Source organism: Homalodisca vitripennis, chromosome 3 (assembly GCF_021130785.1).
Source record: "Homalodisca vitripennis isolate AUS2020 chromosome 3, UT_GWSS_2.1, whole genome shotgun sequence".
NCBI classification, from domain to species: domain Eukaryota; kingdom Metazoa; phylum Arthropoda; class Insecta; order Hemiptera; family Cicadellidae; genus Homalodisca; species Homalodisca vitripennis.
Genome location: NC_060209.1, coordinates 164,149,345 through 164,174,744, shown reverse-complemented (window position 1 = coordinate 164,174,744; position 25,400 = coordinate 164,149,345). Strand labels below are relative to the sequence as shown.

General features: G+C 34.0%; 1 protein-coding gene across 2 annotated transcripts in view; it reads right to left on the bottom strand.

Annotated features, from left to right (window-relative positions):
- LOC124357742 (protein maelstrom homolog) overlaps positions 1–7,671 on the bottom strand; it is a 68,535-nt gene extending 60,864 nt beyond the window's left edge. For both annotated transcript variants that reach the window (XM_046809763.1, XM_046809764.1), the window contains exon 1: positions 7,527–7,671. The gene's annotated coding sequence lies outside the window, so the exon portion shown is untranslated. The remainder of the gene's footprint in view (positions 1–7,526) is intronic.
- Between the last annotated feature and the right edge of the window lie 17,729 nt (positions 7,672–25,400).

Here is a 25,400-nt window from a genome sequence, read left to right as displayed (position 1 = left end):
TCGATTATGTCAAAAAGTATATAATAAATGACCTAATATTTAAAAAATGACCTGCCACTAGCCAACTAATATAACTTTAATCAACAGCTGTAGTCAGACTGAATTCATAACGCTATGAATCATTAAGATGTTTATCGTATTATACATTTCAACATGCCAACTTTACCTCTCAGCAGAAAACAATAATATTGAACAAAAACATTAGCTTAAATGGGTAATAAATTGGTACTTCAACTAAGTAAGCTTTAGCCCCTTAACTGCCACACCAGATAATACGTGCAACCCCGCTTTGTTATCAATCTCCATGCCCATGATTAACATTTGCATACAGCTGTCTGGTAATGCAATGTCTGACAGCTGGAAACAAATTTGAGTTGACTCTGGTGGTGTTTCTCTGTAAGCCTACTAAGTAAAATCCCTCAGTAATGCTGTTTGATTGTTGTTACTATTACACTCTATTGGTAAATTTAGGAACTAATTACCAAACCACATTGCGCATCTTTGTAACCTATTTTGTCAAAACAGAATGTTATTGTTTTCTGCATGTTTTCACTTTGCAACCATGAGTTTAGTGTTTTACACTTTCATTTGTGCTTCAGAATGGCAGGAACTAGTTGGAATAACTAATCTTGAAGTAGTTCACAAACTATTGGAAAGAAACCTTGAAACTCGGCTCAGACCTCAGAATAAAGGACATCCAGCACCTGAAGAAACACCTCTGAAACTAACTGTCTTAAAGGCATTTGTCATCATTTGTGCTTTTACCACCAACAGAAAGAAACCAATACCTTGTAGACAATTTCATGTTTGCAAAAACACAACCACACTCCCGAATCAAAGAGGTGGGAAACAATAAATGTAGCTCTGTGCTCTCTTGCTTCGTAACTATCACTCGCTCAAAAATTATTACTAAGAAGAGTGAAGTTGTTCTAAGAAGTGTACATAGTGAAAATAATAGTACAATTACTGCGTAAAACTTCACTCAACTTTAACATTTTATAAGATTACACGGGTAAAAAAATAAATCTGGTTTAATATTCCTCCCTCCATCTCCTCCCCACAGATCCTCCCTCCTAATTAGACTAACCACTCTAAAGTGATTAGTAAATATTCACACGATCACAACCATGTGAACAAAGCACTTGCATACGCACCAGATTCCTAGGTCATCAAAGGTATCTTTCACTTCCTGCCATCCCATATCGATCAAGATGATAAAATGCCCAACAAAACTAGTAATTGTATGTAAATTGGTTACTCATCTTAGCAATTATATTAAGTTTAAACCAACAGTGAATATTTACATGATTACGAGTCACAACTGCTTGGTTTTGATATATGCACCAGGTTACGAGATGCTTGTGTTGATCAGCAGGATAAAATATCCAAAAGAAACTGATAATGGTATTTTGGTATTATCTGTAGGCCACAATTTTTGGACAATTTTTTTTACCAGGATCCTAAAAACTACATTATTAGAAAAAACAGACTGTACTTGACATACTTTGAAAATTACATGTCATTAGAACAATCAGTTCTTGTTATCCGCTTCCCTAAGAAAGGGAAGTCGGCAAGGAGGCCACGCTGTTCCTATCTACTATATGTTATTAGGCTATGTAAGTAGGTAAATACATACATATTATAAATATAATAACTTAAAAAGCCCTCTCGTGATCTGAGCTTGAATATAGGTACTATTTCGAGGGATGTTTTTCCTCTTTTGCCTGGCAAAATAAGAAAAATATCCCTTGAGATAGTACCCAAATTCAAGCTCAGATTACGTGAGCGCTAGTAAAACTTAACTTTTACTTTGGTACTTTCTAGTGACATATTTATGTAAACCTAGTTATATTGCATAATAATAAGTAGTAGATATGGGCAGAGAGGTCTCCTTCTCGCCCAGGGAGAAAACAAGAAACCGTCGTCATATTGACATATAATTTTCACAGTAAGTCAAATAAAGTTTGTTCTTTTTAATAATATTGTTTTTTTAGGTCCCCGATAAGAAAAACTCGTCCAAAAATAGAATCCTCCGAATAATAACAAAGTACCATGATAATTATGAGTATATTGCTTACTCCTCTATACAACTGTGAGTTTTAAAGTGGTTGGTGAATATTTACACAATCACAAACCACAAAAGCAACCATTCACTTGAATTCCAAGGATTTTTTCAACAGGACAAAATATCCAACAAAACCAATAATTTAGAGTAAATCGGTTCTTCCTCTTTGCAATTATATTGGTTTTTAAATTATCAGTTAACATTTATGTTATCATGAGTAAAAATAGCAAGTGTGTATATGTGCACTTGATTTTGAGACTATGTGAGTTTTAGCATGGTTGGTAAATATTTACGGAATAAAGAAAGCAAGCACTTGCTCATATGCCGAATTGCAAGATGCTGGAGATGGTCAGAATGAATAAAACCCCAACAAAGCTAGTACTTCAGAGTAAATTGTTGCTTCTTCTTTGCATTATCTGTGCAATTCTTCTTAGCAACTATGTGAGGTTTAAACTAATCTCTGAATATTTACACAATCCCAAGTCAAAAACATAAGTGCTTGCATGCACAATAAATTCCGAAACACTCATGGATACCTTCTTCTTTCTGCCATTCCCTGTCAGTTAGCAAGATGGAATTAAAACAAACTAAATCAGTACTTATGAGCTATAAGGTTTTTCCTATATGTCACGACATAAGTTTTAAAGTGAACAGAGAACATTTGCACAATTACTATCTTTCTTGCCGGATAGCCTATTCAATTAACACCAGTCTAGACTTAAATGACAAAAAACAGTAAAATATACTTTTTCTCTTAATAAATAAATGACTCATCAAATTGGCCATAGAATCCAATTAGAAAATTGTTTACATTGGAGTAATAGTCTAGTTGATAAATTAACCCATTTGCGAATCACTGCATGAAATATATTGCCATGCATTATCTGGGCCTGTGTGACGAGTTAATGTCGCAAAAGCGATCTGCTTTAAATTCCTAATAGTTCTTAAAATATCCTAGACTGTGTGAGCATCATTATTAGTCTACTGAATGTTTGTAATAACAGTCTTTCTTTAGTTTTTCAAATGCGTTTGTAAATATTCTATAGATCGCAGTTGTATATAGAAGTTGAAGAATCAGCTGAATTTACTCTCTGCTATGTAAAGTTCATCTATTGATTTCTCAAGCTGTTTCTATAAGTGGTATTAAATTTTAAGGTCTTTGTTGCATTTATTATGGCTGTTAATAATAATATAAACACCGAGCAGTTTGATGCAGCATGGTATTACTGGTTTGCTGCAGACTCGAAATTAATTTGTGCCCGCTGGGCTACACGTGGCCAAAAAATTCAATCCATGCAATGAATTAAATGTTTACTAAAATTATGTATTTCATAATACGCCATAATTGCCATGATATTAAACTTCATTCGTCATAAGAAAAAAAACCTTAAGATATACATACCTAAAACAACATGTTATTTAAAATTACACTACCACTATACATTACAATTTTAATTAATAACAACTATGAGATATCACTGTCCTGTGCAAACAGATTTTTCATTGACTCTTCCGACAATCATCAATGCAGCTGTAGCAAGTACTTATAAAATTTATATTTCTTGTTCACATTATGCAACCTTAGTAGCACAGGGCAGAGTACAATAAATAGACCCGGTGATTTATATCATCAACAAATTAAATTATTGATATACACCGATGATTGATATACACCGGTATATAATCAACTGATATTAACACATTCACTACTAACTCTCCGATCAGAAACGCGATGAACTCTATTCGCCATCTCCAATCGGAGAAATTTGGTAATTTTTGCAATATCCGCTTAGCTTGCCTCCAGCACCTGAGTAAGAATGTTGACCATTTCACAGCAAGTTGTTAATAATGTAATATTGTTATATTTAAGTCAGCTTCATTTTCAGTAACTAAGTTTCTTTACTGTTACACAATACTGTGTGTATACTCTATGTGTATTGCAATGGCGGAGTCAAGTACAATTTTGGGTAGCCATTTACAATCCCTTTGTTTGCCAGTGACAACCAAGCGATACAAGTGAATCAGAAATGTCTGGTGGTAACGGTGTCAAATGTGACAGTGATCGGAGACCCATTGTTTCTGCTTTGTGCTGCCGTCACCAATCACAGACACAACTAATGTCGTCACTTTCCCAAGCTACCGGATTAATTAATTTAAACAAAGTTAACATCACCTGTATCAAGTCCAGATATTTTCAAACGTAATAATATAGAATTTTAAAATGATTTAATAAAAATTATAGTTAATAGAAGAAATCTAAACAAAATAAAATTTAAATACAGTATAGGCTACTATGTTTTTCTTGGTAGTTTATATTAATATATCTCAACTGTACATTCATGACGACGTGTACCCCATTGAGTCCATGCGATCTTTCACAACTGCTGTTGTATACCCGATGGGGTGTGTACAGGGCTTTTGTAAAGTGAGTTGTGCGCTCGATGGGGTACATGTTGATATGAATTTCATTATTGCATTTTTATTGTTTGCCTGTCTTGGTGGTTAGTTAAATTTGATCACGTGTTTAAATAAATACCTCAGGCTATAGGGTATCACGTGAAGTATATGATTGCTTAATTTTTCAGATAAATTTTTTAGGTATTCCTTAGGGTACACAGAGACAAATAAGACAACTTATTTTCTATTATATGTCCTAACTGTTTGAAGTATGGTTATGGTTCCTTTAATATTTACGAGATTATTTCATATATTAAATTAGGTCTTTTTCAAATAATGATTTTAATTTAGAATATTAGCTAGGTTTATACCAATTGATAAGTTTTACTAGTTGATACAGAAGTATCAATGAACAAACTACGCAATATAAATACTGGAAGAAAAAAGAAGTTTTAAATGTTGCAATTTTTAAAAATCCACTTTTTTGTTGCTGCTGCTCAGCTATATCCGCCAACACACTAATGGTAAGTGTTCTCTGTTAATATCTGATCTATATATTTATATTAGAGTTTTTGATATTTTACTGATAGGTACTATCTCGAGGGATGTTTTTCTTTCATTGACATCAGCGTGGGGCAGCACCGAGCCCGCGCTGATGGCCGGAGGCACTTCGTCTCATTTCGATAACAAGTAATTAATTTGTAGCTCGAAATTAAGAAAAACATTGTTCATTTGGATCAAAATTCTGCTCATTTCAGTATTATTTTTCATTTACGTTTGCAAAGATGGCGACGCATCCGATGACGTCATTACGAGGTTGAATCATGGTCACAAAAGGTCACGTGACGCTCGACGTGGATGTACAACATGGAAATATTACTCCGCCCGTGAACAGTTGTTACATTTTTTATGTTCTAGAACTTCGTTATTTCTCATTTCCACCCCATCAAACCTTATTTTTTTTTTTTTGGGTAAATCTTAAGATCAGCGACTACCGCTCCGATCGCCGTAATTTTTTGCATACTAACACAGGTTAACGTAATTTCACCGAAAAAAATAGTCCCGATTATCGCCGTAGCCGTTTACTCCCCCCCCCCAAAAAAAAATAAAATTTAAAAAAACCTGACTGACAGTGCATTTATTCTTTTTTTTTTTTGGTCTTATTAGATCGTAGGGCAGTAGTCCAGGTACTACTTCTAGTATAAACTCGTCTTATCTTATCAGTGATAAACGCGCGCCGCTTATCTTTTGCCTGTAATGAAACCTGCGTTAGTTCTGTCTGAGTTTTGTGTGTGTAAGCAGTCATGGCGTGATCTGGGCTTGGATTTTGCAAGCTCGAGTTAATTTTTTTCTAAAAGAGCAAGCAGGGCAGTGGGCAAGCATCGCGTGATCTGAGTTTTGAATAGGCAAGCTAGGGTCTTTTTAGCGTGTGACAAGAACTATCGCACGCCATGTCAATAACTTCACTAATTATTCCTTGTCCATGTGGGTTTGTTTGTTTTTGTCTGGCGGTCAATCGAAGGCGTCCTATAGGTCACGTGATCCACCCGGTCAATCGGAAACTTACCTGTTTGGTACGTGACTACTGTCAACTCATCAAAACGACCGTGGTTGGCCATTGTTTTTAGTTTGATAGTCGAAAATCTTGTTATTTATGTGTTTTGTATTTCCAACATTGTACTGCCGAAAAACTGGTTTTTATATGTTAGCTATAATTGGGATTATTTTTTTCGGTGAAATTATGTTAACCTGTGTTAGTATGCAAAAAATTACGGCGATTGGAGCGGTAGTCGCTGATCTTAAGATTTACCTTTTTTTGTTCTATAGGACGATTCCAATAAGTTAATAACGCAAAGCTCGTATTTTTCCGCTCCAGCCATTAATATGATAATTACCCTGGGTCCACTTATTGTATTATGCCCATTGCGCAAGTTCTCTCGCAACTTGACTCACCAGTTTCAAAGCATCCTTAGTCTATGGCAAATACTCATTTTGTATGGTGAGACATTATCTGTTCATTAATATTGGGGGGGGGGGGAATAATCGGGTAGGGTACGATAAGCGGGCCTGGTTTTTTATATCGAAATTGGCAAACGATATTACTTAATCATAACTACCGATATAATCAATCGATACTGATTAATTATTTTGAACAAATAACTTAAATAATCTATATCAACAGCTGTAAACACTTTCAAATAATACACGTAACGTAATATTTCAATTTTACATATAAGTAACATTTGATTATTAAAAAATGGCAGTCAATTTTAGAAAACTACACGACATTGCTTTGAAAGATGACATGTTTTACATGGCTTCAACATGTTGGACTCGTAACGAAAAATCCATTATGTGAAATTTGTGGGAAAGAAACAACTGTAACTTAACTGTGAGAGGAGCAAACATGGTCATCTTCAGTTTTCCTAATTTTGCTTATAATAATTTGTTTAATCACTGTAAATATTAAATCCATAATTATTTTAATTTCAAACATATGATTGTTATAGAGGACTATAGATACTTTTATATCGATTGATAGTCTAGGATTTGAGATGCGAAAATTAGGTATCGATGATTACATTCTTCAATATAAAAAACCGGGTCCGCTTATCGTACCCTACCCGAATAATCCACAAAGGAACCTTAAGTAGCTTAAGTAATATCCATTTAGTACTGAAGAAACTTTAATGAAGTAATCAAAATGTCTTCAATACTAAAACCATACCACTTCCATCAAATACAAAATCCACAAAATAAAAATGTCCTTTTATTTTAATCATGCTGTAACTAGTTATCCATACCATTATTAACTTAACATTATCCAACAAGCGGTTTCATTCTGATACGTCTAACTGACTATTTCATAGACTTGGTTTACTTGACATACTTCCGTAGTTCTCTACTGAAATGAAACGAATTTGAGCGGTAGAAACCTGAGATGAATAGCCTAAAACTAAGACTATATTGTGGTAATCATCTTTAACAGTGAATGTCAGTGGTAAAAACTTAGATTTATAGTTTTAATCAAACGTAATGGACTAATATAGAGATTTATACTTACTTAAATCGACTGGAATAAAATTTCAAACGTTTCTTGCTTTGTGAACGAAGCAGGCCTAACGTGCTCAAACTCAAACAGAAAATATTCAAGTACAAGCAAGTATGCGGTGAGGCGACTGCGACTGCGCGTGCGCGATTCGCAGTGAGTCATTCGCGAGCGAGCGGGATTACATATTTATAATCTGTGAAAGTGGTATTGAAGCCCGGTAGCACTGACAGATAAATTTAATATTTTTTTCAAAATATTAAACGGCAAAGTGATTGTATTCAATTCAATCTCAGAATTAACTTATTTATAATATAAAATAACTGTCGTACGTAGTAGATGAGTGGTTAGCATCTCATCTTTGACTTTTTCTAGACTATATGTAGCTAATCGAAGGTTTAATTTTATCTTGGAAGAGATTCGAGTTCGAGTCCCGGATTAACAAGGCATTTCCACACACAACAAGATTACTACCAGAACCTTGCAGTCAGGGAGGACAGATCTGGGCTACATTGGTTGTTAACAAGATTTATGTGGTACTTTCCACTGTTTCGTAACAGGACTTTCCGCAAACGTTGAATAGGCGCGCCCAATTAAGGTGGATGCGATTATAGCTGGACGGAGGAACAGTCGTGAGTTTATACTGTAGGCTTGTCTTATCTTAGTTGAGTTACCAATTCTAAGAATGGTACTCTGAAACAGAAGAAGACGAGGTACACGCCACGCTTCTCGCAGTTGGCGCATATGCAATAAAGTCTGTTGTTGCAAAGTGCATCAATCAATATTTCAAAATCAGTCGTGTAGATATGCGCCTGACCCAGCCGATAAGGACGCACCAACTAATTTTGCCGCTTCGCCTTCATTTTTTCACTGCATTATTCTTACTGACCGTTGTTGCAAGAAGTATCTTATTATTGCTGGCAATACACTTAAGAGACACTAGTGATATTGCTCTAGGAGGATGTGTATGGAATTAAACTGTCGCAGTGTTAGTTCTGTAGTGAAAATTGAAGAAACTGTTTACATTGTGAATTTTTATTTTTACAGTGTCACTTTTTTGTATATGTCATTAAGGTTCAAGAGAATCACGGACCGGTCTATAAAACAGTTAAATTTTTACACATGATACTTATGACATTATTATTCGTTTAACTCATCAGTTGAACATTTTTACCTGAAGCTACCCTGAGGCTTATTTAAAAATAAAATTTCCTTAATATCTGAGCTACTGGAAAATTTTAACTCAATTAACAGTGAACGTGACTAGTGACTATATCTCTCCAAAGTTATAAAAACGACATCGATCTTGTGACGTCTAAACTTGTGCTTAAGAAAGAGCAAAGGCTACATGAGTTTAACAACTCTTTCAAAATGCAGGACATAGTAAATGGGGAAATATGTCACTGGATGAAAAAAATAAGACTTTGGAAAGCATCCTTAGGGGACGTAATGCAATAGCTTCAAGCTTAACAAAGGGGAATTGCTCTCTTTAAAAAAGTTGACAACTTTGCAAATCTCTGGTTATAAGCTGGAAGATAACAATGCTAGATTAGTGAGGAGAATACCTTAGCTAAAGATGTTCAAAGTGATCACCGTTGTTGTACATACATCTATCAATTCTGTTTGAGAAAGTGTCTACTGCATTTAACACTTATTCAGCACTTAACAATCTACTGCGTTCATAATTTGTAACATCATGTTCTCTCTTGTTGTAGGCCGAGTACTGTAAACAATATCGTTTAGTCGTCTCCACAAATAATAGTCCAAATAAATTAAATCCTGAGATCTTCCTGGGAAGTACACTGGTTCTCCTCTCCCAATTCACTAGGCAGGATATTGTTCAAGACTCTGGTGGACATTGATTGCATAGTGAGATAGATCCCTGTCCTGAAGAAACCACACATTTTGAAGAATGTGCCCAGGGAATTCCGTTAACAATCCCGGAAGAATGTGTTGCAGGAAGTGATTGTACATTTCACCATTCAAATTACATTCGATAAAATGTGGACCAACAATTGTGCCATTTATTATTCCACGTTGCGTGTTTAAAGCCAGTGTCTCTGGTTGTTAACTTCCCTCATCCAGTGGGGGTTTTAAACGGACAAATATCGCCCATGTTATACCGATTTACTTCTCCGCTGCTACGAAACGTTGCCTCATCACACCATAGGACTTCTCTAAAAAATAACAAATTTTGCTGGAGTTGTTCTCTTGCTCAAATGCTGAGGTTCATTCGATGAAGGTAGTAGAGCTCCAAGGGGAGCTCCTGATTTAAAGAAGTTCGATACGGTTTAAATTTGTTATCTTTTAGAATCCTCCAAATCGTTGAGCTGAATACCCCTGAATAGGAAGCTAACCTTATAACTGAATCGTGAGGATTCATCATAATACCTGCCAAAACGTCAGATGTACAACCCCCTAACAGGTATTACAATCTGCTTATCTTTGTTCTGTTCTGACTGAATACGACCAGTTAAACGAACACGATTAGCCAATCGCTGGAATTCGAGTATAGTTTATCGCTCTGGGTCGTGGTGAAGCATTAAATTTCCGCACAAGCTAGAAAGTTTTAAAAGCAGTCCCCAACACCATAAGCATATCTAAACCCTCTTCGTTAGAATTATTGTATTTTAAGAATAGTTATGCAAAACTTAAAACAAACACAGAAGGCTAGTCAATGCAAGAAAAATTTAAACAACAACTAATATTGTAACTGGATGTTCCAAGACTAGACTCGTCAGCCCGGTTATCTGCACACTGTGATAAGGACGCACTTTGTACTGCCAGAGTGGATTACCTGTAAGATTTACCCTAAACAAAATTAGCTTTAGGTCAGTAGAGATCATGATAAAGGTTTGCCCAGTGTCACCACATACATAGGCAAATAAGAATTTTAAGCCATATTATTAAACGGCGCAAGATAGAATAAAACTTAAAATACAACGTATATTTGACTTAATAGGATTTAAAAATCGTGTACTTTGCAACATAGGTTGCCATTTAATATTTGTTAATTTTTGCGTTTTTTAACTTATAAATGATTTATGATTTTTTTTTTTTTTTTGTTTAGAAAAGGAAGTAAAATTTTACGCTATTCGATATTTCTTGATAAAGTATGTAATAAACATAATACATAAAAGGTCTGAAGAGGGCTGACAGCAAAATTTTCTGTTATAACCTAAATTAAAAAGACATTTTGTTACATCCTGTACTAATGAATAAATATAATATTGAGTTTTTGGCGCAAAAACGCTCAGGGCACATAGACCTTTAAAATGAGGTATCATATGACCTATATTCCCATTTTAAAATATTCCAAAAACGACCCCTACCCCCCAAAATTGCCTTTTTTGGGCAATCTTTCGGGTTAAAAATAATTGTATTGAATTCTTTGGGGGTGAAAATGCGGGTAACTGTTGAAAATAAAATTGTGCAGATCGGCTTGTTTGGTTGCTATAGATACTTCACGGGTGGTTGAAACACCCTGTATAATAAATTCCTTAAAACCAAGAACTTCTGCTGGAAATAATAATATGTCTTATAACTATTAAAATATTGTCTTCATCTCTTTCGTCACAAGAGCCGCAGCTAGAGAAGGGCAAGGGGGGGAGTTACTTATCCTGGGTGGCAAAATTATAGGAGCGACAAAAATATAGAACGTTGTGTCGCTACAACTGTTTACGCATAGTTTTGTCTCCGCGCGAATCATTTTACTTGATGATCAAAATTTATAGATACAATGAGTTTGAACGTTAAAGAGGCTAAATAATAGAGCTACAATAACGTGAGTTATATTAAAAGCTAGCTTGTTTATTTCTGCGTTTAGATATATAAAGCAAATTATAAATTACAACCAATCTGCAACTTTGAAAATTCATTACTCGGAGTCTGAAAACGTTTAATATTTAACGCAAATTTACTTGAACAAGGTTTTGCTAAATAAATTGCTTATAATAAATATTTTCAATTTGACATAATTTTAAGATGTTTTTGTTCTCTTAGGACAAGAACTTGAGAAACATTTCATTGGACAGTCCAAAAAGGATCTTTGCTCTTGTTTATGGATGTTCAGGATGGGTAGCATTTGGAGTAGCGGCCGCCTCCTGTTGAGAACCACAGATGGATAACGAGCACTATATCTCAGTCATGCCACCTTGAAATAAAGGGAAGCTAGCTAGCTCTGAAGCAGCCTCTCCAGTCAAATCAAGCAGGGATAGCACGTCCTTATGTTCAAGCTAGACTGTCTTTAACACTAGGGCTTGCCGCGCATTAGAGGACCAAACTGTCGGAAGCAAGTGGTGCGAGTCAATTTGCTACTATAATTTTTTTTGACACCTACTTCGCCACTAATTTGAATGGGCCACTACACGCAGAGGGAGGGCCTGTGTCGAGACCACGTGAGCGCCGGTCCTAGACGTCTTGAGCTACTTGAAACCGTTTAGGACGCTTAACTCAAATTTTATGTATCACGGCAACTATAGAAAGCAAAAGGTCCGCCCATGCGCGTACAACTGCAAATTAACCTAACATTACTCACGTACATCGTATTCGTTTCTGTTGTGTCACGAGTTCCTTTCAAAACGTCAAAAGAAGATATTGACGAATCGGTATATGTGAACAAACGTTTCGGTAATGATAGGGACAAACCTAGTGCTATTTGACACCAATAGAAAATAGCATCACAACCAGGATGAAACATACATACAACATTTGGACAAACTGCCGTAAGCACTCAGCAACATTTAATTCTTGACCACAAACTAACTAATAGAACTACAATAACGGGAGTTATATTAAAATGTAACTTGTTTATTTCTGCGTTTCGGCATATCAAACCACTTTACTAACAATAACTCCCAGTTTTAATATCAATAACAACGAATAATACCGGATTTAGGTGATAATAAACTCCAATTTTGAAATTTCATAACTTAAAAACTAGTGATCCGATTAAGACCAAATGTCTATACAAAATAGATACACGAGTACTGTAATTGTAATTCCGCTAGGTATATTTAAGACTAGTATGAAAAAGGTTTTATTAAATTACCATCTTAACTTTTATTAATGACCGTGTGTATATTTAATTGTGATTAATTTCAAAGTTCCAATATAAATGTTATTTTTATTAGAAAATAGACAGTTACGCGATCAATTATTTTGAAACAAAATGTTCCCCTTCGGTGCGACCCTGGTATGTACATGGGCGACACAATGGTTGAGCCTGATGTGGAAATTTCTGGACATCACGATTGACAGTAACATGAAATACGACTCCCACATAGATAGAGAGGCTGGAAAATTGTGTTCAGGGTTGTTTGTTCTTCGTAGATTACCGTAATTTACATGTGCATGTAATTTATATTTTTTTTCTCGTTGCTTACTATTCCCTAATTTATCCATATATGTCTTATGCAGTGGCTATCTGAGAGTCTGAAAATACGCAAATGAAACAAATTCTTATTTTACGGAAAAAGGCAATCCGAATTAGCTTAAATTAAGCCTTTAACATCATGCAAATCCATTTTGTTAAAGCAGGGTTACTTACCTTTGCTTTTTTAATGCACTTTTCAAAATCAAAACACTGGTATAATCCAAAGTATTTTGCCAATTCTCAGTATAGTATTCGCAATACAAATAAATTTAACATTAAACATAAAACATCATTTTTTTAATCAAATGAATTATAATGTTGCAAATTTTAATTCATTCCCCGACCACCTCAGGATAGAACTAAATGTAATAAACTTCAAAAGTAATGTTAGAAATTTGTTAGCACGTAAGTCTTATTATAGTGTAAAAGGTTTTATTAACGAAAAACATTGTTAATTTTAGTTTAAATGTATTTACGCATGGCAATGCTTGTAATGGTTCACCGGCAATAAATAAGAATTGATTTGCCTGAACTATAGTGAGATAGTTCCTAAACTGTAGTTGCTAGCTTATAGGCAACCACAACATTCTGTTCCATTTTACATCACTTCGCTTTGTTTCATTAATCACAACAAAATGTATCTGTAATTATTTTTGTAGACTTTTTCAAATACATACGCATGACTGACTTGAAATAAAAAATAAAAAGAGGTATGATAATGGTTCATTCCAACGACAAACCATTTGTGTTGACATTATTATGACCTTACACGCTACTTATTTCATTAATCCCGGTTTCAATTTTCCAGTAATAAAACTCACAACATGCGAATCTTACAGTCATCAGGAACGCGAAATCAAGTAGCCTATCCATTATTTATTATCGGCTTACGCACAAGACGAGTAAGCCAACGGTTTAAGGACACGGGGCGGGAACTACTGACACAAAAACACCCCTACTGTAGGGTAATGTTTTGCGTTAGAAAAAGAAAGATACCTTATGAAGTAAGCTAATTTTGCCTGCTACAGTACTAATTTTTATTTTGAACTTCTTAACAAACTTCCAAAATGTGTTAATATGTCCGGTTTTATTTAATTGACAATAACATTAGTGATTGAGGTATTACGCTCCGTTTAATTGAAACTAGGTGACGATGCAGATGTGATTATAATTAATTTTATTTCAAAGAATAATTTTTAGTTTTTTTTATAAGTAATTTGAACATATCTGGTGGGGTTTAAGCACGCATATTGGTTGGTTTTTTATTATAATTAGAACAAACTATATACTTTTCACTAGAAAACTCCATTATTATAAGATGCAAATTAATCTATTTATATCATAATTTATTGGTTTAAAATTCAAGTGTTAAAACTATCAAGTGTTATAAAAGAAAAAAAAAATACTAAAAACGTCGAATAATAAATTAACAATATTTAAAAATGTGTAATGACCCGTGTAGTAAAGACAAATAAGTATTGTAAGGATTGCACAAACAAGATCTCTTATGAACATTGTTGTTTTTATTCTTCCAGTTATGGTGTTCTCTGTGGAGGACGCTTATATTTAGATAATAGGCCTACACTTTTTAGGTCCAAAGCAGCATTGCTGAGATCTGTAGGCTACAGAGGATGTTTGGGCAAAATTGAAGTATTATGTAGGCTATTTAAAATGTTGTAATCTATGTTCGACATTTAATCAAAAAAACTTAACATACAAATCTTGTTTATTATTCAAGTCGCGATATAAAGAGGATTGAACATTTTTATAGGTACGCAAAAAGGTCCCAGGTGCATCATATTTAAAATTTAGTCAGTTGGCTGCAGTAGTTTTACAAGAAGTAGGTAAAAACTCGCCAACTGCGGAGAACATTGTTACCAACAAGCGGGCTATACTCTCACTATGTTATTCGACTCAAAAACATGTTTAACGCAACTTTTTTGAAGCATTGTTATGAACAAATATGGAAATATCTTAAAAATGAGTTTTGGCATGTTAAATAACAATTTCTTCTTGTATTGTATAGTTCAACGTTCCACTGCACAGCGGTTGATCAAAACACTTTTTGTTGTCTTTCACCAAAAGGTTTAAAATATGAATTGATCTGACACAATTATTTCTTAAAAACTATAATTATATTTTTGTTTTGCTAATATTTGTATGTATTTTGTACACTTTTAGGTTAGCTGCTAGCCATGTTGTTCTATATGGGGGATAATTTCTCTAAATGCTTACAATGTGTTCCTAAGAGTTAGTAAAAGTTGGCTATATGTGACTATAGATGGGAAGGAAAAGGTCAGGTGCCGAGCTGGTCCCAACCCTTAACCCTTTACTCTCGTGAGTGTACTACCTCACCCTTCCTACAACTACTCTTCAGCCGCAATCACTATTGCTAATCCTTATTTGAACTATACCAATTCAACATAAAGTAGGCCTACAAATTTTGTACAACGTTCAATTGTTATAATAAAAAAAACTTTTTATTATAGCTCGGCGTCTTGCCGCTAAAGTTTACGATAGTTATTGTTTTCGCTTTATTACGGACGCTGTACCTGGAGCAACGAACTATACTACTGGAACGCGCACTACCCATAAGCCACATGTTGTGTTTTCCGGTCGCACACAGCTGTGTGTTTCGGGTGTATCCATGGACTTGCAGGCGCTTAAAGTGGGCAAGAACTCGCCGAGATGCTAACTTCTAAAATGATAATTCTCACCAATATTAATTTCTGTATTGCCAAATTATTGACAGGGTTACCCAAATAAATAAAAGTACGGTAAGGCTGTTAATAATTAAATTAATAAGCTATCGTTTTTTTATCATGAACAATAATTATATAGTTGAGTAAAACATGCTTATCACTCAATTATTTCATCCGCATTGATCCAAGATATCAATGTTGGTCGTTATAGCACTTATAAATGCATAAACTTATAAATCATTGCTAAAAACAATATCTACTAACCTACTCTACTTTATAATTATTGGATCTTTGTGATTTTCACCTACCTGTATTTTATTATTTGTTTGTTTTAACTTTCCATTGAATGATTGCGATTTATTTAAAAAAGTGGATTACTGTGACAAAGAGAACAAAATTTTAAGCCAACAAAACATGCTGTTTTATGCAGTAAACAATTTACTGAACATGATTACCATTTAATTTGGGCTGACACACTAAGAAAATGTCTAAAAAATGAAGCAGTTCCAACAACGTTTTATTTTCAATCTCATATGCAACAGCCATTGGAGTTTTTACATTTTATGTAGTTTACTTTGAAATAAAATACTGTCATTAAAAAATTGTTTTTTTTACCTGGGAAATATTTTAATGTCTGTAATCTTCGTTTGCGACTTTATAAGTAAAATACCAAGTCAAAATCTCAGTTATTTTCATATTGTACAAAAATCTGTTTTATTATTATTAAAAATAAAAATCCACGGCAAAAAAGCAGTTATTTTGTAATAATAAATAAATTGTGGTATCTAACAATATTATTAAGTCTAGAAGGCGTTTTAAAGTGATGTTAGACCATTACTAGAATGCCAGACATATGGGCGGAGTGATTTCTTGCCCATTTCCAGCGCCTGCAGACTCGGAACGCAGGCCAGGATTTCGGCTCGGTTTCTCCGGCCCAGAGCGCGTTCCATTAGTATAATTCGTTGACCTGGAGTGAGGAAAGATGTCGTAGTGTCGGCAAGTGCTCTAGATAGCGCACCAGTCGTAAACATTTATTGGGGCAGTAGTTAGTTATACAGCCAGCCAGCCGCGGTGCACCGCTACAGTCCATACCCCAATACCGAGCTGTAAAACTAAACTGCTACCGCAATTCCCATCCAGCACTGATAAACAATAAACACAAACTCGTCGCATAGATTGCCATTTAATCTATTGTACGTAATTAAAACACAAACATGGTCGTATAAAATTTAATAGATGTTTTCATGGTGATGCGTACAATTTGTAATATTGTTACTTTATGGGCTGCACCTTAAGTAAGATTGTTCTTCATTGACATCCCTCCTACACACCAACCATAAAGCTCAGTACAATATTTCTAGCAGATTGTTTAGCTAATTAACTCCCCATTTGGCAGTAAGGAATTATTGATAAAAAAACATAAACCAAAAACAAACTTTATATGTGTTTATTTAATAAATAAATCTAATTTATTTATAAATTTCAAAAACTTACACCGTTGTTTGTGTGTAAATAAAGCACTTGATTATGATACAACCCTAGTAAAATTGATTGTAATGCCAAATAAATTAATGGAATCGTTCCAGTCGCAGTCTCTTCAGGTACAATACTCATTAAAGCAGTAACTTTAGTACTTGCAATAGGTTATTTACTAGCCTAAACTATTCTTTTGTACTAATTGATACCAACACTTACCAGTATTTTTAACGTGTTTTGAAAGTCAGGTTTACACCAATGCCTTGTCGACGTCTAAACAAAATAGATACTTCAAAATTGTTGTAATATTCATAATGTAATACATATCTAAAATTAGCAAAATATTGTGATAAGACCTAATAAGTGTAAGCATAGAGTTCAGTTTCCCTCGGCTTCTTACCCTAGTGAATAAAAACGAGTTTTATTGATTTTAATGTTTATACATATGTATAAACCTTTGAAATTGTATAGGCCTGTAAAATTTGGATTTATTAAGTTATATTTCTTCTAAAACCACATATTTTCTTCTTAAGTTAGGTCTTAATAAGACAATTGCAAATGTAAAATTACAATCGTATGTAACAAAATTTTTATGAATTATGATTCTAAAATAAAAATCATAAGTGTGAAGCCAAATTTCAATAAGCAAAATTTAAATTTAAAACAAAATTATAACCAAATTATTTTGCGCCACATCTTATACTAAATCCTAATATGTACTGACATGTATTGACAGTGTTGTATATGTATTTATGTGACGGTGTTTTATGCCGATATGTACAATTATACGATGGAAATACATACTTAAACTTGTACTTGCAATAAATTAGCTAGCGTAAATTATCAGTTTTTATTGCCACTTTTTGGTATTTACTTGTCGATAAGATTTATTTGTTACTAGCGGGCCCGGCGCGCTTTGCTGCGCATTTCAATAATTTTTTGCAAAAGTTGCCCGCGGCTTCGCACGCAATTTCCCGTTGAAAACAGTACACTATATTCACTTATTCTTTTTCTATCACATTCTAAACATTGCTGAGATAATTGATAGTCGTTCCATCGTGAGCCTCTTGGGCGTATTATGAAGGTATGTACCATATTCCTGCCTCTATCTAGCTGTTACCCACGGCTTCGCACGCAAATCTTAAGAACCGAAGTCCTTATATTACTTAGTAAATTTTTTTTTTTACTATAATAAATTTTAGATTAAATTAGTTATATCTCCGATGCCACGATTGAGCTTGCTTTGTTGTCTCGATCGAGAGAATATGTACACACGGAGTTTTGAGAACCATACTTCTGTCAAAAAAAACAACTAAGGTTGATTTTATAACATTCTTTATATTTGTAGCCAACGTAAGATAGTAATTATGATATCTGCATTGCTCTTCTGATCAAGCATGAGCATGGTTTATATTAAATAAATATTGCAGTTAAAGGTGAATTTTTACGTCAAATTTGAATTGTATTATCTGGATAGTAAAGTCTATGTTTAACAGTGATTGCAGAAACAGTTTAAACAAAATTTGTCGTTTCTCTTAAGCTTACTCTATGCTTTAAAACTATAAGTGTAATATATGTTTACAAAGAACAGCTGATTAAAAATTTGAAAAGACGTTAACATATGTTTGCTGCAATGCATTTCTTATGGGTATTTCTGTAACCAGTGGGGCGGAATCCTGAATCGGGAAAGGGATGGGCATAGCTTATAAACCTTCTCCGTGGAAAAATACATATACGTACAAATTTTCATCATGATCGGTCCAATAGTTCACGATTCCATAAAGGACAAACATACAAACATTCATTTTTATATATATAGATTGTATTGTGGTGCGCCTTCAATAATCCGGAGCGTCAGAGTTTTTACATGTGTCTATATTGCCTATTTGTCATTACGGGCGCTACAACAATATCAATATGCAGGTGAAAGTACTCGTGACTCTAGCCGTGTGACTGATGATGAGTCCATCCCTTCTGATAATGGAGTGCCCATTCCTGATTTCTTGGTATATTGTTAAAGAGTAAACTTCATTTGAGGCCTATTCCTCATTTCGGGGACACACATGATCTATATAGTGGTCGTGATCTATGTCCACTGCACTCCCGCCACACCACTGCTGCTAGTTTATTTATACTTTGACAACTGTACTGTACCATTGTGTGAACGAGGAAAGGCGATTTTAATCGCGGAACTGTTTATTTCAGTTCTATCTACGTCTGACAGTAACTTGTCTGTCTAAACGGGAGCAAGAGTTTTCACGAGCAGTGACGGAAGTGTCTGGAGAGTAGTGTTGGAAAGGAAACTTGTAAAGTCTAAACACATCCCTGTGCTAGCGACTATTATCGTGCAGTATTGCTCATAAGAATTGCATACAAGCAAGAACGTAGCGAGGAAAGAAATTGGGGGGTCCAGACAACTGATATTTTCCCGTAGTGGACAGAGAGTTCACCCCCATTTTGTTCCTTAACAAGTTCTTGACCCGTTTGTTTGATGAGAGTGATCTTTTAGCGGTAGAAGTAAGTAATACTGAATTTACTAAAAAAGTAATTGACAAAATTGAAAATTTGAGGGGGTCCGATCCCCCTGAATCCCTTTGCCAGCGAGTTGCCACAGTTGTGAGAACAGATTTTGCATTGACTCCCGCAGAGATTGGGGATACAGCTGTCGCAAGCTCTCTAGTTTAAAATTGCTTACCCTTAATCGCATTATGACAATTTCTACCGCAACGTTTCTAGCCAGTGGAAACGTGGCTTTCATAAACGGCTGTTCGACATCACTCGCGAAACCTCGTACGCCCTTTTAAACAAGTAATTTTTGCTATCGGACAAAAACTGAGCAATTTTTGTCAGTGCATCGTAGATGAGTAGAGGCATTTGGCCGGATGCTTGGGTGTGTGTTAGTACATGTCAAGTTATCTCGCAGTTCAACTCGTTTAACTACTCACGGTGTCCATGTTTGTTGCTCTGCTGTGTGTGTAGTGGTTGATTCATTGACTCAAAATTACGTGTCAGGTTGTAGGCCTATCTGTTTTTTTTAATTAATCTATTAAATTTGCCTATCATTACAATATTTCCCAAGCCAAGCTAAAGCTAATGTAATCATACCTTCAAGTAGGAGGGTAGTATTGACGGTTAAAATTTGCATTAATTTGTTTACGATCATTTGGATTTTTATTTAAAATAACTGTTATTTCTAGCGTTTCTCACTGAAAAACCGCCTATTTTGAGTTTTTAAATAACTCAGAAACTCTAACAAATGTTAATAGCTCAAAAATATAGCATTTATGATCTTATTTTCATTTTAGACAGGCCCTGGCTCTGACCCCCTCCACGGATACGTCCCTGACGCTTGATTTGTCAGTGCACAGGGGTGTTTATTGACAATTTTGAGCAGTAAGGCCTACACTAGTGAGTAAACTACAAACCTGTTACAAGGATAATGATTGAGCACTTGTCTCGTCTGTGTTCAATTTTAATTCTCCTCAGTTAAATTAGTTTGTTACATTTTTGAAACTTTCGAAATATACTTGTAAAAATATATATGTATTTATTTATATTTGCGGCCTCCATAGTCCCTTAAATCCGCTTAATTTACTAGATTCCATTGATCTGCACTTTATGGTATATATTAAACAAATACTCACTTAAATAGATCATTTTTAATTGAAATTTGTTACGTAAACACTTGAACTTTACCAAAAACTAAGATTACCTGATAAATTGATGAGCGTATTTAGCCTTGACACGTGATGTATTCAACTGTAGAAATATTGAATAATACAAGAACTAATATAGGTAATATTGATACTATATTGAATAATATAGTTCGTATCTTATTATAGGCCTACATAATGTTTTACCTGTTATAAAAACCGTAAATTAGGAACGCTTTTAAACAAGAAATCTTTATTTCTTTATTATTTTATTTTAATCTTTCACTACCTAATACATGCTTCATCGTTGTCTTTTGTGAAGATTAAAGTGTGGTAATCACTAACTAATTAATCCGAATCTGTTTCATAATTATAAATCATTAATTTTTTGTCAAAATCTCTTTATTTTGTTTTCTCAATACTCAAAGTTGGCATTAATAAATTGAAAAGAAATTGTGTTGTTCTAAGAGTACCATAAATGTCAACCTCGTTCATTTCTACATAGTTGGTTCAGGCTGATTTATTTAAAATTTCAAGAAATATTTCCAAAACGTTATTAGGTGCATTTTAGAAAAATACGCTAAATCGTATTTAAAAATGTGTCACAATCAAACTAATAATACTATTTAAAACCGAATTGTGTCATTAGAAAAGGGGGACAAAGGAAATTCTAAACAAAAATGTATAAATAAGTAAGCAAGTGAACAGATTTGGAAACAAGCCAGCAATATTGTGGGCTGTGATGATCGGTCTACATCTCTGAGTGAGCTGGGAGGTTGTGTGGCTGCATGCGTCACAACAGATCATTAGTTTTAAACGTCTAGAAGTGATGAAATTATTATACTTTTTTTAATTTAAAAAGATTAGTTACAGCCCTTCAATATACTTTTTTGAAGTTAAATTATTGTTTACAATGCCAAGAGGAGTTGTATGCTTGTAAAGTACGGTAGAATTATGAGGTATATTTCAGACCATAGAAGAATTGTTGAAATGGATGTAAAGTTTTTAGTAATACTTACAAAATAGGAAATAAACAAAACGTTCATGTTTTTAATTTCCGGCATCCTCAGAACCACTGATTAACCAAAGAAACAAACAGAACACAAACCAAAAAAGTAGTATAATATAATCGAAATGTTAACAAGTTAATACCAGAAACAACAAGTTTCCATTCAACTATGTATAGAATATTTGTAAATTTTACATATAAATACAATGTTATTTAAAATAAGAAAAAACAAAATAAGATGTTAAGTGAATCATCTTATATATGAAAGCAGACTAGAGAGACTGGAACGTTTCTTGTTTATAAAGAAACCGAATTTCCTTCAGTATTAAAAGCATGTTGTTAAAAAATTTCATTATAAAAGTGCCATTTCCTTAAATCATAAACCATTACAAAGCATGCCAGGCACTGTAGCTATAACTCATGTACATACTGTAAAAATCACATTTTCTTTGCCGTCTTATTTGAACCCTCTCCAAAGGCTTTAAATTTGAATTAATTCACACCAAAAACCGACTGTACCATCTTAAATTTTTACCGCCAAAAATATTTTAGTTAAATATTCAAAATACGCGAAAGCGTTTTTTGTTTTTATTTTTTTTATATAATGTAAGCTTTTACTTAAAGTGTTACAGCTTTTTTATTTTCGATGGTATCGAGTTAATTACACTTTTGTTTTACCTCAAGTAACTTTACTGCCTGTCATTCTTAAAGAAAACCTACAAAAATAATTCTCGAAAAATGAATTTTATTTCCAAGCAGTTTCCATTTTTATCAAAAACGCAAACTGATGTTTAGTTTTTGTCTTGTAAATGGTAAACTAAATCTATTTATGTTGGTCTACTCGTACATTTACTTCTCAATACAGAACAAATGTTCAAATGTTAGTCTAACGTTTTAAAAAAATCTTGCACTGACCTTTAAAGAAAGCTACAGCTTGATATACTCGTATCTGCACACACAGGACATGTCTTAGTGATATGTGATGTATGTACAATTTGTTTCTAAATAAGTAACTCAAATAGTATTCCATAGTGACATAAATTATCTAGGCCTAGTCTAAACGCACTTACAGTAGAAACTATGTGCATTACTTAGGCAGAACATTTATGTCGAAACCAACAGAGTGGCATCAACTTGGGAATTTTTTGCAAAAATATCTATCCGTTCACGTTAGCAAAATATTTACTACTTAGTCCAAGTTATTCGTGTAATGGTACAGATAATGGCGCATTATTGGTTTATTTCTACTTTTGTAAAGACAGAAATTGCAGTGAAAAAAAAAGTTTATTGTGTAAAAAAAACATGTTATTAATGTTTGCATATCATTCATTAGCGGTACAGTCAAACAACGGTATTTATTCAACAAAAGTAACTGTTATTGTCCAGCTGTTACAAGTTGATAGAATTTAAAATCAGGTATAGAAAATTTACAATTTAATAATGAGGATAAACCTAAGACAAGATAAGTTTGCTCTAAATCTGCGCTCGTGATTGGAGAGCGTGCAGGGGTGGCCGCTGTCGTGCCCCAGGTAGCGGCAGACTGTTTATTGGAGCCCGGGATTAGAGAACGTTTATTGGAGGCACCACTCTACACAATATTAATTTCGCTTTTACAGCGGTGTTTACAATTACTGCCCCCGACAACTGTGCTCTGCTGTCAACAAATGGAGCAAAAATCTCGCGTATCATTTCATCCTTAACTCTCGCTAACTCTAGTTCTTGAGAGTGCCTGTTGAGAGTTGGCGTCACCAGTGCATCATTCCCTCTCTGTTGGGCTTCAAAATTCCTCTAGTCCAAAGTAGTCTATATTTGCACAATCCATAGATGAAGAAGCATTTGGATTATTTTGCAAAATTAATGATCCAACGTAACTTACAATAAAAAAAACTTTTTGTACGTATTTTATGTTAAACAATACACAAAATATTAAACCTAACACTATAATGTATACAAAGAAGTATACAATTAAAAGCCGATACCGTCCAGAATTACTCCACATTAAGTAAACATTTCAGAACACGATAGAAATATTAATAATCTTCTTAAGAACACTGCCAAACATCTGGTAAAACAAGAAAACTTAAAGGAAAATGCAAAAATATTAGAAAAAATTAATGTTAGGAAATATTACTCTCTAGAAGAGTGTTATATTTTTGCGAGTCTTTTTCATCAACGCCTCAATTGGGGTCTTTAAATTAAATGCTATGTGAGTATTTTACAAGTGGATAGTAAAAATGTCTTTTGTGATCTTGAAAAATTGCCATCAATGTAGCGGTCAATTTTCTATAAAAATTTTAATGGAATACTCATGTTGTTGTTTTTAATGTTACCGGAATATTTTGTCGTTATTACGAGTATTATTGGACTTTTGTTGATTATTTTCCCGTTTTCCAGATACGTATAAGCAATCAAAAGTTACATTTCCATTATATCAAAACTACTAAGCAACCCAGTTGAGCAAGGATAGCTACCTTTTTAAATAAAGTCAACAAACTATGTGGAAATTTACATATAGTTTGGAAACTATAAAATATGAAATTTACATTTCGGGCCACTATTTTTCTGTGTAGTAACAAACTTCTACATCTATACTATTATTTAAAAATGCAATGGTGTCTCTGTGTGTTACTAAAAAAACTACTGGACCGATTGTACTGAAATTTTACATGGTCATTCTTAGTGTCCCTAGTTAACATATAGATTAACATTCAAAAATTCATCCGGGCAACGCCCCACTAGTAATTAAAACTCCCTTTCGGGTTAATACTGTAAGCTGATATAGTAAATGTATTTTCAGCCACCTGTCAAAGTCAAAAATAATAATTTATAAATTAGAGAAGAAAAAAATAATGTATGCACATTTCATATTAAATGTTTTTTGTTATTCATCTCTCAAAGTCAGTTACACTTCACAATGTCATGTTACGTGCAGAAGCTTTTCTTTGGGTTTGTTTTATTGGGATTTTAATCAACTACAATAAAATGCCATCATAAGTATTAACTGGACTTCAACTCTATTATTCCTGTAGACTTAGGATTCTCCACACTGGACTAAAATAGTTCAATTGTTACTGCAATCGTTATATCTATTCAATTAAGTATCAAGAAATATTTGAGAGAAATTTGAGAAACTACAGCGGTACTTATAAAAAAAACAGTTTCACTCTCCGACTTCGCTGTCCCATCTTTAAATTTAAATCTAAAGTAGATCAAGAGAATGGAATATCTTTCTGTGACTGTCACTTATCTCAGGATTCTTTGGAACGGTATTTCAAAAGAATATGCATATGGTGTCCATATCTTTTCTACAAAATGATTCACGTATATTTTAATCACAATGGTTCTAAGGTCCTGAAGTTCGAATGTTGAGCTTAGCTTCAGTTTACCTTCATTTTTTATTGCAGCGTCTGGTACCTGACGCTGTCACAGACTTGACTCCTGGAATCTGGAGCCATGTTCGTCTGAAGAGATCAAAGATAGTCGGCAAAGAAGAAGCTCAAAAAGAACCTTTACGTCGTTTCGACATCTGACACACCTTGGATAGGTAAAGTAGTAGTCTTATTGTCTCATCAGATTCACAATTGAATACACTGCGATGTTCTGACACGATATCTCTAAGCACGGTGGTGGAGCAACCGAGTTTTCTATACAGGTAGGCTACATAACGTAGCTATG